Below are 15,316 nucleotides of genomic sequence, written 5' to 3' on the forward strand. Positions count from 1 at the left end.
ACGCTATATTCGTCTTATGTGTCACTTTTTAATGTAACAACTCTAATTTGATACTCGTGAATCCACTGCAAACATCACTGGGAACTATTATGGCCTGGCTGCTTACTGCTCGCGATCATCAAGCGGCACTGCGCGTGACGACAGCGGCGGAAATATTTTTTCGTTTTCAAAATGGCACCGTCTCAATCAGGAAGTGAAGAAAACAACTAAGAAGAATAAGTTGGATAAAATTCCTTATAACTGTGACTTTGGCGTGATTCATCGTTCCAAAAAAGCCCGTGGTCCTGGGGTTTGAATTAAGAACAAGTTACGCATTGACGGTAAGTGTTATCCGAGGTTATTGTGAGAAGGTAAGCGACACATCGGCAGTTCCCGTAGAACAAGATGCGTTTTGGGCAGCCTCTCCTAGGCGCGCACGTTTTTGACGACGGGCTACGCCGGTGGTTGAGCAGCTGCCTTGAATTAAACGTTATCATTGGTTCTAGGACTCTAAATCGATAGAACTGGGATGAGTAGAGCGTTTGATATATGGAGATAGTTGACGCGTGTAAAGGAGACGTAAAATTGTTGTTCCTTTAATAAATCGCTAGTACTACGCCACCGTCATGTAAGGCCAGCTGCTAATACAGCTAGCGAGTTCTGGTCGACGCTGTGTTGTAGTATTTTATGTACTGATCATAGCCGAGTGAAGACTATTTGGATTCGTAATAAATGTCTGGAAAGACTTCACTTACAACATATTGACTCAGTCGTTTGGTTTGGGGGACATCAACTTAAACTTTTAAACGTGGTCTGATAAGATCTCAGGTTTTCTTTCTTTAGCACACCAGATAGTGGCGTTAGTCAAGTAACGCAATGTACAAATCGAACATACCCAAAGTCAGAAAACGACTAGCAGCTATGCTAAGGTTGCTAGCACAGTTAGCTATCCGAACAGTGCTTATATTTAGCCATTTGGCGTGAAATATTGCTTTATTTTTCCACCCATCACCAAATGTCGACACAATAAAGTGTATAAATCTTGAATGTTTCGTTGTTATCGTCAACTTTCTTGCTAATAAATGTTTTGCATCGTATGTCGTTCGACAAGCTAACAGTAGTGGCAGTAACGTAACGCTGCAGCTCTGGCTGACTCCTTTGTGCTGGACGGAGACCTGTGTCTTTACCTTTCGCAAGAGGAAGCAACATTTCGGTTTAATTTTTTTGTATTGATTATGCGAAAACGTCTCATAGTCATGCTGCTGTACATATACAGTATGAAGAATATGTGCTCACGCAAACACTATAGGTCAATCCTTTGCTTTTGAGTGTAATATCTAGGTCGAGATAAGCACCCCTTGGTAAAAATCAATGTTTCTGCCTAGAATATGGAATATTTAACAAAATAAGTGTATCAAAGTTAATGTATTTGTATAACAACTTTATGTTTTACTTAACTTTCTTGGCACTCTCTTAGACAGCGGTGTAGCTATATGTTGAAGTGAATGTATTGTTTGCGTCCCCTAATATGTTCCTTACTTCGTATTGTACTGCAGCCATGTGGGCTACATCAGTTTTAGAGTCCATATGTTCTTTACATTCATAAGCAATGCTTACCTTATAATCAGAATAAAGGATAAACATTTTGGTTGTGTTTCCTTCAATTTAATGGCTTCTTGAAGTTTTCCTGTGATTGGAAATTTGTTTGCTTAATATGTGACAGAAACTAAACATGCAAGGATATTTTAGGATGACTCGGATAACTGGAGGAGTGACCAGGAGGAAATGAAAATAGCTCTCAAGAAAGCTGTCCCCTTCGGTTGTTTTCTTTCCTGCAATTTTCTCCCTTAAGTTTCCAGTGTGTGTTTTGCCTGCAGCCAGGACTAGTTAGGCCTCACGCTAGCCTTGACATATTACATTACCATGGTGGCTGGCTATTTTTCTAATTATGAGATGCCATTCTCCCTTGTTAATGGGCACTGTTTGTTGACTGTGAGGTGAATGACATGCTTGCTTCATTACAAGTCTATGACCTTGATGTCATTTTCTATTAAATGTCTCTTGCAGTTTCTGTTACCCAGCTGGTAAACGTTTGGATGGTCAGGCAGAAATATTGCTGATTAAACAACAAAGATCTGTTTTCTTGTTTTAACCTTCCCTCCAACGATTAAAGTCTGCATGATTATGAGACTTCTTTTCTCATAGATATCTGTTAAGAAACTGTGGTTGAACCCATGTCACAGTGACATTAATATAGTTGAATTTAACACTTTAAAAGAAAGTATACAATGCCACAATGCATTTAGTTCAACTGCAGTTTTGAAAATGTTAAATATTTTACAACGCAACAGAGCTGCAATAACTCTTGAACATCTGAGACACTGGTTTTCCTCAGAACAAAGGAGTCAGTCTCATAGGAAGGCATTGCATTGTATACTGATGAAGAATACACACTAAGTGGCCTTTCAGATCAGCTTAAGTGACATGCAGGAACTCTAACTCAGTGGATAACTTCAGTCATGATGTAAATGTGTCTCACATCATAAACAACAATCCACCACACACGTGCAAAAGAACCCCACTGTGCAGCATCACAACTAAGCACTAGGGCTGAACGATTTGGGAAAATAATGTAATTGCAATTTTTTTTACCCAATATTGTGATTGCGATTTAATATGCGATTATTTCTTAAGTTTCTCATCACATGTATTTTTCCAACAAAAACAAGCAATAATTCATTCTAAATTTTAACCAACACAATATTAGATTAAAGTAGGGCTGAACAATTTGAAAAAATATCTAATTGTAATGATCTTGACTAATTTTTCAAATTGGATATAACCTGTTATATTAAATGGAAAGGTAATATTTATATAATTCTCATATTTTACCAAAAAAAACAAACAAAAATGAAGAAAATAGGGTTTTTTTGTGCACTCTTCTAGAAATATGCCTCTAGAATGATTGTGTGATATATAATGCATAACGTCTCTGCTACAAAAAAATATAAACTGGTATTTTGATACAAATTTAAGGTTAAAGAAATATTGCACCTTCTGCGATTTGAAAATTGCAGAAGGCCATATTGCGATTTAATCTAATTTGTGATTAATTGCCCAGCCCTACTAAGCACCTAACTCATGTAAACACCCACAAGGGCATGATGGGAAATGTTGAACCCAGTTTTTCTCTGTGTCCAACAGCTGTTTTGTGATGTGATGTGGAATAATTGTCTTGCTGTGCTAATGTGTAGTCAACAGAGGAAAGAGTAAAGTACCCAAGTAAAAGTACTGTACTCAAAAAGTACAAGAAGCCAGAAACACTACTCAGTTACAGTAATTTAAGTAAATGTTATTCTTTACTCCCCTGATGTCATCCGTTGGAGGTTTACAACCACAAAATCACAGGTACGTCCTAACCACTAGACCAGAGCCCCAAAATACAGCATTTTATGCATGCATAAGTTCACGAGACAGGTTCCATATTGTGAGATTCTGTTATACTGCCTCTGAAGGGCTGTTACAACAGTCATGGTAAAGGTAACTTCTGAAAAGTGCTTGTGTGTTCATGAATGTGTGTGAGGGTTAAGATCCATGGTTAGTCTGTGCAGTCCCCCCTCTCCTCATTTCACAGTGACAGACCATTGATGGCTGTTGCCCTGCAGGGACTCAGAGGGTCACAACACACAGGATCTGCTGATAATGTGTTTACATCCTACAGGAACTGAAGAATAAACCCAGACATCAGGAGGGTTACTTTATAAAGCAGGATGAGCGTTTAAAAAGAGCTAAGAAGCCATCATCTGAATTATTCATTTTTGTAAATGTAATGTCCGGTGTTGGTTTAATCCATTCATCAACAGCACAAGAGACCCCCCCAGGAAATTCCATATGCTTTTTATTTCTTTATGATGTTAGGCTGTGATACAGCAGCAGCTCATGCCCCCTGTTTTCTGGGACTTGGCCCTCATTTTCCTTCTCCCTTCATCTTTGCAGGCTTTTTTTCCACCCCTCCCCAATTGGTGCCAGTGATAAATCTCATTTATGGCCTGTGGGCTGATTTGAGTGAGAGTGAAAAATGTGGAGTGGAGGAGGGGAATCAGGACTAGGTAATGCATTTGATTCAGATCCTGCTTTCCCAGAATCTGTCCCTCATTAGATAATAGTTCATGTATTAAACATAACATGGATGTTTGCTTTGTCAGAAGAGAGTTAAAGAACAAGGGACAGTTGTTGGGAGCATGTGGCCATCGTGTCCTTCTTCACTATGATGCAAAACAAACAGGTCCTTAACAATGGGCTGTTGAGTGTCCCACGTCCCAACTAGGATCCTGATCTTGAGGGTATGTGTATCTCTCACAGACTGCATAGAGCTGCGTTAAAGATGACTGAAACACAGGAGAGCCTGCCACAAGCTGGCATTCCTCACCCCGCTGCTTTATGTTTTCTGTGGAAAAAGTGTGTCAACATCCTTTTACTGGAGCAAACAGTGGGACTCATCCAGGAATGAAACATGAAAAGTATTAGTGTACACGTCGATGGAAGACTTGGTTACTTTTGTTTCATTTCATCCAGTCTTGTGTGATTAATAAGGACAGCGATTTAAAGGAAACACACAACCTAAACTGTAAAATGTTAGAAGTGGCAAATGAAGAGTCATCACTTTTTGTATGACACATTTTACACCTGAAGACTGGTGATGAGCCCAGGCTTCTTAAGCACATGGCTGTTTAGCCTGCATGAGACTATATGAAAAACTTTATTACATGTTTTTCATGGGATAAAAACTCCTAATAGAAGTTGTCCTATGATTACAAAGTGGGCAAAGTCTGTGTCGATCCTGACTTCAGGGCGGTTTGTTTTTATATCTAAATTGACATGTAGCTCTTTCCCCATGATGATCAGCTCTTTGTTTAATGCAAGAGTAATATTTTTCTGTGACTACATTTTAGACATTTAATTTTGGAATTTATGTTTGTGATCAAGAAAACATAAAAGCGTTGTCTTTTAGTTCTTTTTAAGTGCAGACTTGGCTTAAGAGAATATTTCAGCATCCTGAGTATATTTCATACATATCCTCTATGTAGTAATTTTTCAATTTAGACTTAATTTAGTTTGTCTGAGGTATAAATTGATCTAAACTTTAATGCTGACTGATTTACTTAAAGGTCTTTATAACTGAGATACATGCACTTTTCTCTGCTCTGAGAGTTGTCATAGTGAAAGTAGAACAGAGGTTGAACAAAGCAAGATCTTTATTATGTGGCTGCTTCAGAAGAAGTGAAAGGGGAGACACATTTTACATTTTTAAGTTTGTGCCTTGTCTGAGGCCTGTGACTTGACTTTAATTGTTCAGGACACCAGTTTAAGAAACGTAGTTCTAGTTGAGGTTAGAGCATAGGTCTGCTGCCTCTAAACCATGGATGAAGCATGCTGTTTTCAGTGTTTTTCCTAACACTAATTCTTAATCATTAAGTACTCCATGTGCTTGTTTTTTAAAATGTCAGAAAGACTGGTAGATTCTTGATTTTAGTCCTGTTGACTCAAGAGAAGACGTTCTAAATGGTCTTTTACAAACAGTGGAGTGTGAATAAATATTTGCAAGTTTTCTGAAAAATATGACAACAATTCGATCCCCAGGTTGTTTATTTAGAAAGCGTCCGTTAGGCTGAGAGAACACCTTGTTTGTAACACACACAAAAAAAAGATAACCAAGTTTGTGCTGGTTGTCAGGTACTAAGTTTCTCCAAACCAGTTAAGTTTCATCTAGACCCTGAAGCAAATCTTATTCGCACAGGTGTGTCAACCATTAAAAAAGTGCTTTATTACTTAATAAACTTGCCTCACAGGCATGGTTTAAGTGGGATATCCTGACATAGTGTGTCTGGACTGATGCATTTGTTTGTGTTTTTTTTTTTTGTTTATTTTGTTCAGGGATGCACAGAGGCATCGATTTAACATTCTATCCATTTTTGATTGAGATTTCAGCTATACATCCTCATGTATTTGTGACATTGCATGAATCCACATCATTATGATTAACAGTAACACACAAAATCATTGCAAACCTACAACTACCTAGTTTTCTTAATTCATAACCCTCCTCTTCTCCATGGGTCTTTCTCTGTAATATAAAATTCAAGAAAATGTACATTTAACTAAATTGATTTTACATACTTTAATAGAATAAAATGGACAAATACTTGTACAGATAGCAAGATAACTGATACATCATAGGTCTTGTAGCATTCAATGCCCTAACTCTGTTTTCAATCATGAGACTGATAACCAATATTTGAAACTGCTATGCTTTTGTTATGGCATACAGAATATTCTTATTTTGGCAAAAGTTTGAAGAAAATAAGCAACTTTGCTCTAGCTCTATCAGCATGAGAAACTGCACAGAGCAGCACAGTCAAAGCAAGAAAACAGGAAGTGATGCCAAATGCTCACTGTGGTGCCCAGGCTCAAGTTTTGATTGGCTAGAGCTCAGGTAAGATCTGGCCAATCAGATTGGATTGTCTGTTGGAGGTTTTGTGAGACTGCGGAGAGTGAGGTAAAGCTAGAGGAAAAGAAATACTTTGCAGAGGGACCAAAGAAGTAAAACATTTTTTTCGTAGATATTTTAGGTTTCGCATATAATAAGAAGCCTTTAAAGATGAACAACAGATAAAAATGAATGAGTGGACAAATAAATATATACATTTTTAAAAAATGGTGTATAATAACAATTAACAAACTAAAGTGATTACTTTTTATGTTGAAAATATTACTACAAACATGCACTGAAACATTTACCTGATGACAAAATATATGGGGCACTATGAGCATAACATAGCATTTGGTACAGTAATCATTTGATCACAATTATCTTGTTTTCATGGTCGTGGGAAGCCAAAATTGTGATTGAAATTGAAACTAGATTAGTATCCAAGCCCCAGGCACATCTCTAGATTTATTTATCCCATTTTTTTTTTTTTTTTTTTTTTCCAGGTGCGGCAGCAGGGCAGTTTGTTCTCCTCGCTGTCAGACCATGTATTACAGTCAGTGAGGCAGTGCTGGATTTCTGAGAAGACAGAGTGTGTTTTACCCAAAGCAGACTAGGTGGTGAAAAGTGAGTCTTTTACTCACTGAGTACAAAAATTTTGTACTACACTGGAATTCAGATTTCTTATGAAACATGGTGCTATTAATTTCACCACCACATCCAAGGGGATTTTGGTTTGAAACTGAAATAATATCTGAAAGTCTGCAAGAATGTGTTCTGTGAATCAGTCAAGTAATGTTTTGGCTAGGTGTATAAAGATTTAAGATACAATAGTTTTCAAACCAAGATACAACTTAGAATGATTTCTGCCAGTATATGCTTTGAAATGCAGCGGTAAATGTGTTTTTACTGTCAAATGTATCAACCATAGAGTATGCTGTCTCAGCAGCCTTCAGCCACTCCCTTTGTCCCATGTGTACTGCACCATAGTGGTTTCTGGCATTGAAAATTACTCTAAACACATAATCAGTATTGTTTCTGATGGGTTTGTTTTTCATAAGTACATCATATAAAATTATTCTTATTGCAGTTGGCTTTTTTCATAACCAGTTATAAAACTTGTCACAGGAACTTTGAAGGTAATTTCCTAGATTTGATGATACAATACTAGATTGATCCTGGCCACATCCTTGATGAATTCAGAACGGCAAAGGTTAATAAGGCTCAGCCTTGCGTTATATTGGGTCAGTGCAAATTCTGAAACTAAATCTCAAGCTCATCTTCGTCTTGCCACCAGTGGAAGTTTTTTTGAAGATTTCCACTGGGCTATTATACACAATCAGTGAATTTTTGCCCTTTCAATTTGACTTCGGCTCATTTGTTTTTACATTTATCATAGGGAGTGTATGTGTCAGATTACCTACAATGCTTCACTTCCTTGCTGTGATACCATTGTTCAAGCTGTCTCTGTTTATACACCAGAAAGATGAGCCTCACTTAGCATAGCAAAGTAGCCCAGACAGAACGACACAGACAGGTTCCCTGACGCTGCTGTGCTTGTGGTGCAATATTCTCACGCCTGCCAGAGCAGTGAGGTCAAACGGAGCACAGTGGAGTACTGTCTGGATTTGAACAGTGGTAGGGCAGAGTTCAGCAAACTGAAAGTGAGTTATACTCCTGTGAATTTTTCATTTCAGTCAGGATAATATGATTATTAATATGTTAGAAGTAGAAGCTTTTGAAATTCTGAAAGGCAGGCTTGCTCCCATTTCAGGATATGTTTTAAAATGTCTCTGAAATAAAGCATTTTGTTAGTTGGAAACCCAGTATCCTTTTTTGTCGCATCGAGCAGCTATGAACATTTTGGCATTGCATTTTCAAACCTGTTTTGTGTCACACACTTGTACTTAGCAGCCCAGACGTTGCTCCCCTGTGCTATGCTGTTTGCCTGTGAAATGTGCATCTGATAGCTTGTGTCTGGTGTTATTACTGACTCTGAATAACTAAGACTGAGAGGGGTGGGTAAGGGGTGGAGATTTAGAGTTGGGGAACCAGCTGCCTCCAATCAGCGGCAGAATCCAACTGGGGGTCAGACTGGGTGAGAGGCAACAGCTAGCGCCAGCAGCCTGCTCTGACAGGAGGGAGAAGAAGGAACATAAGGAAAATGAGGCCATGGAGACATACAGTGGGATAGCACATGAAAGAGAGGGATTGTGGTGGAAAAAGGAAAACAGGCTATGATAAAAAGAAAGGAAGAGGGATAGTGATGGGAATGGGGAAATAGGATTTATCTGAGAGGATATCAGGCTGGTAAAAATTACAATTATGTTTCGTGTTCTGACTTATTTTGCCAGAATTCTGATTCAGACTTTTAATTTTTAATTTAACCCCACAATTTTACCATTCTGATCTTTTCTCTAATAAGGATTTTAATCTGAAATGGTTCCTTTTTTTTCTCAGATTTCTTTTAATCTCAGAATTCTGCCTTTGTTTTCTCTGAATTTTCCCCAAAAAAGTGCACATTTGGGGATGCCTTGGATGCTGCTGTTGAATCTGTCTTTGAATGTTGAGAGCGTGGAGGTTGTGTAGCGGTTCACCTAGCTTGGCAGCATAATCCATTGATCCACTGACTCAATTTCTTCATTTCCTCTCTTGTAGAAGGTGGAGGAATAATAACATTAGCGCATTTAATGTGTAACAGATGACATATTCATATTTTAATCTCCAAATTGTTCCAATTATCAGGATCTGCATCTTGTTACTATTAAAAGTTTGGGCTCGACAGAAATGACCGGAGGTTGCTGCCACGTTTAACACAAAGTATCATGGTGGATTAAGTAAAACAGAAAAATAATTGTGGTTGTTACATTAAATGCAGCACTTATCTCCCCTTTTAGTTGTTTTTTGTCTTTTTTTTTTCACCAATCCTCTTTACAACAACAATAAATAAATCAATACTATCATAAATGTTTTATGACCTGCAGTCATACCACCTTGCAAACAGTTGGATTGACGAGATTGCATGTTTGCCACGAGGGAGATCCATCTCTCAAAGCTCAAATCTATAACTATTGTGCCAGCTCTGAGGACAGACTGGGCCAATCCGTGTCTTTATACTGTAGGAGAATGAGGTTTTATTACAGCTGGGGTTTAGCTGGACTGCAAGCCAGAAATAATAGCATAGCAATTAGCTCAGATATAGTTGTACAGCAGCAGTTTTATCAGAACTGGACCACATTTCTTATTTAAAGAAGAGCAAAGAACCACACTGAAAGCTTTTCCTGTTGAAAATTATGTTTTTGCTTTTTCTCCGAGCCGCCTCAGCATGCATTTGATCTAGCCCCACCAATTGCAAACCTACCTACCAAGGCCGAGCATGTCTACTACTTTTTCTTGCTGCTCTGATTGGCCCGTAATGAATTTGACAGACAGAGCGTTGGTCCAGTCGTTCTCCAAGAACCTTGGAAAAGTCCTGCACATCCCAAACACTGTATGGGAGGTTTCACAGATGAATGTGAAATATGGATATATGAAACAGTCTATCTGGCATGTCAGGTTAGCAATGTGAGGGCAAACACAAAAGGATGATTTCTAATCAATTGTGCAGCTCTAATCAATACTTGCACGGTTTAAGATGCAAGAACTAATTGCACCCATATTGCTGTGTGAAGATGTCCTTGTTCGTTCACTTAGTATACAAATTTGTTTAGGTAAAATAAGCTACTGTCTTTTCACCTAACTAGTTGAACCAGAGAAATAAAGGGTAGAGTTCTGTCTTCCATCTGTCATCATGCTTCGTTGTCACAGGATAGTCCCTGGATGTAGGAAACTGGGCAAAGAGGCAGCTAAGTGGATCATTCTCTCTCTCTGATATAGTCAGTCTATTTCTAGTGGGTGCTCCTGGTGATGGTAGAAATACAGGGGTTTCCTCATAAATGAGTATCATCAAGCTTCTGCTAACTTGTTTGTCTTTTCTCCTTCCCTGCTCATAGAACCACTCTTTCAAAGCCTTTGTTTTCAAACCTCCTCTTAGCTCCCATACCTAAGCCCTCTTTTTCCAACCTACTTCTTCTTTTTTTGCCTCAACACAAATGCCCTCTGAGCCATGCAAGCATGATTCTGCTCCCCTTTCACTGTATGTTTAAGCCACTTTAATGTCTGGCTTACCCCATCTTTCACGGCTCTAAGGTTTTCCTCATCATGGCCAAATGGTGCAGCATAGCCACCTTTAGTAGGTTGATGGGTGTTTTTTTTTTTTGTTCAGGCTTCAAATCCTGCTTCTTATCAGATGAAATCATTTTAAAGACTGCCAATTTGTTGGAAGTGTTCCTGTGTTATGTCCCATGCCAGAGAGCCTGTTTGATAAATATTTGAACAGGCGAAATGCAATAACAACAAGCTCTTAAAACCCAATTTGTTTCCGTTTCCAGACTTTTCATAAGACAGCATATATGCTCATTCAGTCATTATTCTCTATCAAGTGTCGTCTCTGTCCCCGTGTTGTTCCCAGCCCCTTTATGAGAGTGTTTGTGATACTGAATGGGGCTTCTATTTGTGGGTACAGAAGCTGATGGCTTTGTCCTTTCATGTATATGCTTAAGGGTATGTGTCCTGTGTGTGCTGGCCTTACAGGCAAGTATAAGCCTTTTGTGTCAAAAAAAGGTGGTAATTAATAATGCAGGCTGTTTTGAATGATGAAGCCCTGTGCTTCCCTGGGAAGTAACTTGTTCCTTTTATGAATATTTTATCAGAGTCGCTAATGAATCCAGACATTGGAGGCAATCATAACCAGCTAACAGCCCCCCTGCTGGCCCTGATCACTTCTAACCTGATTAGTGGTGATGCTCATGGGTTCAGATTGGTGATGAGTGAGTGAGTGTCGGCATTGAGACGGAGGTAGTGTTAGTAGTGAAGACAGATGCAGACAAAACTGTAGAGGGATGGATGTCAAAAGAGGCCTGTGACATAAGAAACTTGTCTTCACTCAGAATGAACTCCTCAGAGCTTCCTATTGTATCTTCTTTTCTGATTTTGTCAGCGATAACTTTTTCCTGACCTTCCCACTCAAAGCCTCATTTACAAGAGCAACAGCTGTGTCAGCACTGCCTTGGGCTTACAGAGCATTTTTCAAAACCAAAATGTCTACACATGATTAAAAATACACTTTTTAAAGTTTTGGTGACTCTCACATACATCAAGAGCAAACTGTCATTTTGTTAATTTTGGCGGCTGCATCATAGGAATAGGGATGTATTTTGAAATAAACGCACTGTGAAAACCCTGTGTGAAGCTGATTTTGAGAATGTGGTAAATGACGATGAAGCAGAGCTTTGTGTTGGAGGATTTTCTCTGTACTCTTAGGGTTTAGTGCAGGCCCAAGGAAAAGTGATAAGGCATGTGTGATTTGAAGCAAAGAAATGTTTGGTGAAAGATGATGAGACCACAGCGGTGAGTAAGTCAGAGGGATCAAAAGAACAAACCCTGTCTTTTCATCTGAGTTACTCTGAAGTAAATCTTTCCTGCACACAGCCACGTTGTCTTCAGCTAGGAAACAAACTAACTTTGGAAACACAAAGCTTGGTGCTTGTTTGTGTTTCACAGCCAATATGCCTGTGTTTTGTTACCTAAATAAGGTAAATCCTTGTAGACTGAGAGATGATAAATATGATTGTTGATCAACACTCCACATGTGAGTGGGGGTTTATAAGTGTGATGGCACACGCACCAGGCAGGGTGGTGGTTCTCCTCGTGAGCACTAATCGTGACTTAGCAGCTTAAGGAAGTCACACTTCCCTGGATGATCCCCATGTGCTCTGGTCTCCACTGATATCCACCAAAGGCCACCAACATATATTCCTTCCTTCCACAGACTGGCGTTCCACCTCCCACCTTACCTCCTGGCAAGCAAATGTTAGCAAAAGCTCTCATAGTAAGCCAACATCTTGTGTTTTTGAAGTGACAGAGACATGGTGTCAACCTGCCGCTGTTAACTTCTGTCTGGCTGACAGAAATTCACAATGACTCACGCAAACGCAGGGAAGAAACTGGCAAACTTAGTGGCCACATGGCAGAGAAGACTGTTTCTAACATCATAAAATGTTGTTGTTTTTTTGTAGCATGGGAGCTCCGATGAGTCATAGCATGTATTTTCAGTATGTTCAGCAAAATGTATAGCTTGTTTCAGTTCTTAAAGACTGTTTGATTACTGCCCATGAAATGGCCTAATCCCTCCTGCAGTGAGCTCTTGCTCCAGGCCACCCACAGAGAGAAATGTAGGGAGACACACATGGGAGGGGGTTGTACTAAAAAACAGCAGTAACCTTTGAAGTAATTAACAGATTTAGCAGATTACTCTACAAGGGCTTCTCTGTCTCTGTCTCTCTCTTTCTCTCTCTCTCTCTCTCTCTGTCCTTCTCTTTACTGGTTTATAATACATTTTTAATGCGCTATTTTAAAGCAACCTTATCCTCATCAGCTGTAGGACTCATTGTGTTAAGCAGACATTTACTATGCAACTGGAAGAATCAAACTTGGTCATACACATGCTTTAAGTACTGTATGTGCTGGTTTAAATGAATGAACTCATTGTGCTTCAGAGAGCACATTTTGTTCTTTATCTCTTATTTTTCTTTCCCCCATACCTCCAACCCTGTCCACCCTATTTATAGCTTTCTTTATCACCTCCCTCTTCCTTTTGCAGTGGATTGGACTAGAAGGGGCTGTTTTCAGTAATGACAGGTCTTACAGGAAGGAGATCTCTTGGACCACTCTTACAATGATCAGTATTGATTGCCCTCAAAGGCTTGCTGTGAGGGGTTGGGGGTTTGGGAACAGGGGACAGCAAGAGACAGGCATTTTCTGTTGCTAGGACACAGTAACTTGTATGGTACAGGTGGGGGTTGCAGTCACAGTTGGTTGAGGGAATGGAAGTAAGAAATTGGGGCAAAGAAAAGAAGTCTTTGACAGGGTACACATTATTATCATCATTATTGTGTTAACAGCCGATGTGTGACCCTACATATTGGCAAATGCACCACAGTATGTCACCTTTTCAGGTGAAGCATTACGTTTTTGGAGTTTCAAGCAAAACCAACAGACCTAACTCTGCCAAGGTTTTACTTTTTTGTTCATATGTATACCTTAGGTCCTTAGGACTAACATTTTAGTACTGATCCATAGCTAGTTTTTTACTCTTTAGAAGAATGTGTTCGTCAAGCACTTTTTAAGGGTTGTTTCAGGGAACCACCCTGAAAACCTGTTATTAAATCAGGAGAGTTAATTTGAATTTGGACATATAAGCTCAGAAAAGCAGGAACATTTTAAAGGAAAGAAAAATGGGAAACATGTCTTGTTTTATTTCAGTTTATAGAAGCAAAAGAATAAGAGTGATGAGAAAATACTCGTTCAGATGAGACACTTGATGTTTGTTACAGTATAAAAAGGTGAGTCTGTGTCAGTATTGGTTTTCATCCTAAATAAGTTTGGAAATACTGGCATATCAGATTTGGCAAAATCCAAGATCAGGCATCCTTAGTCTTTGGTCTTAGGCTGAGGATGAAGAAGGAGATGTGTGGCTGAGAGAGGTTGGAATTTCTCCATCTTACTTTCTTTATGAACCAATTATTTCTTCCACTTTGGATGTGAACTACTCATTAGGGTTGTTGCAATACCAGAATTTTAAACTTTGATAGATACAGCGCTAGTATAATCAGCTAATATTCTTTATGTTAATATGCTAGCTAGTTATGTCGAGCCACAGTCATAACTCCATCCGGCCATTCAAATAGACTAATGTCCTTGTCCCATTATAACAGCACTGAGGGAGAATCAGTTCATTGATAGTAATATGTATACAGTGCCTATAAAAAGTATTCTACTCCTTTAATGTTTTACCTTTGTAGTAATTTTAGAAATCAAGCATGGTCAGTTCATATATAAAAGTGTATTACTGAAGCACTGGTACTGATACATATACACATGTATTATATTTGGCTTTCTTCTTTTCCTTCTTCTTTTTTTTTTTTTTAACAAGAAACTATTTAATGCCAAAGTGAAAACAGATTTCTACAAAGTAATAATCAAATAAAATTATGTAATGCAAAATAAGTGACTACATAAATATTCACTCCCTTCAAGTCAGTATTTAGTAGATGCACTTTTGGCTGCAATCGCAGCACTGAGTCTGTGACTCATACTTTTCAATAACCTTTTCTCTGAGTTGCTTGGAGTGTTCTTTTGTCTTCATGGTGTAGTGGTAGCCAGTAATACTGATTTCCCAGTGACTGGACCTTCTAGACACAGATGTCTTTATACAGCAACCATGAAACACATTCACTGCACTCAGGTGATTCCCATTTCAGTAACTGTGAGACCACTAGCACCAATATGCTGGACCTCTGTTGAACAAGGTTAGTCACTTTAAATATGTATGCAGGTACTAATTTCCCCTTTCATATTTGAATTTAATTGGCATTGACATTACTTTGTAAAAGTAATCTGTTTTCAGTATGACATTAAACAGTTTTTTGCGTGTTTTTTTTTATACCCCTCTTCCAGATAGTTACTGTTGGACCTTTTCCATTACTTTGCTGTCTAGTAAGTAAGCAGCAAACTGGTTTTGAGTCAAATAGTGAAAACATGGACAACTTTACAGTTCTGTAGATGTTGCATATCTTACATACGTTACTTTTGGTTCTACTGTGATGCAAACTATCCCTCTAGCTTGTAGGTATACCCAAAAGCAGACAACAATGCAACCTGTATTAAAATTATTCAGTTTGACATCTGGGTCAAAGCCCAGCATGGGACTGTGACACATGTGTAGGACGCCTAGTAGAGATTGGGTCCAGT

At 38.8% G+C, this 15,316-nt stretch overlaps 1 protein-coding gene across 2 annotated transcripts in view; it reads left to right on the top strand.

Moving 5' to 3' along the window:
• Positions 1–171: 171 nt before the first annotated feature.
• si:ch73-63e15.2 (protein strawberry notch homolog 2) overlaps positions 172–15,316 on the top strand; it is a 76,354-nt gene continuing 61,209 nt past the window's right edge. For both annotated transcript variants that reach the window (XM_041792172.1, XM_041792173.1), the window contains exon 1: positions 172–320. The gene's annotated coding sequence lies outside the window, so the exon portion shown is untranslated. The remainder of the gene's footprint in view (positions 321–15,316) is intronic.

Source organism: Cheilinus undulatus, linkage group 7 (genome assembly GCF_018320785.1).
Source record: "Cheilinus undulatus linkage group 7, ASM1832078v1, whole genome shotgun sequence".
In the NCBI taxonomy this organism is placed as follows: Eukaryota; Metazoa; Chordata; class Actinopteri; order Labriformes; family Labridae; genus Cheilinus; species Cheilinus undulatus.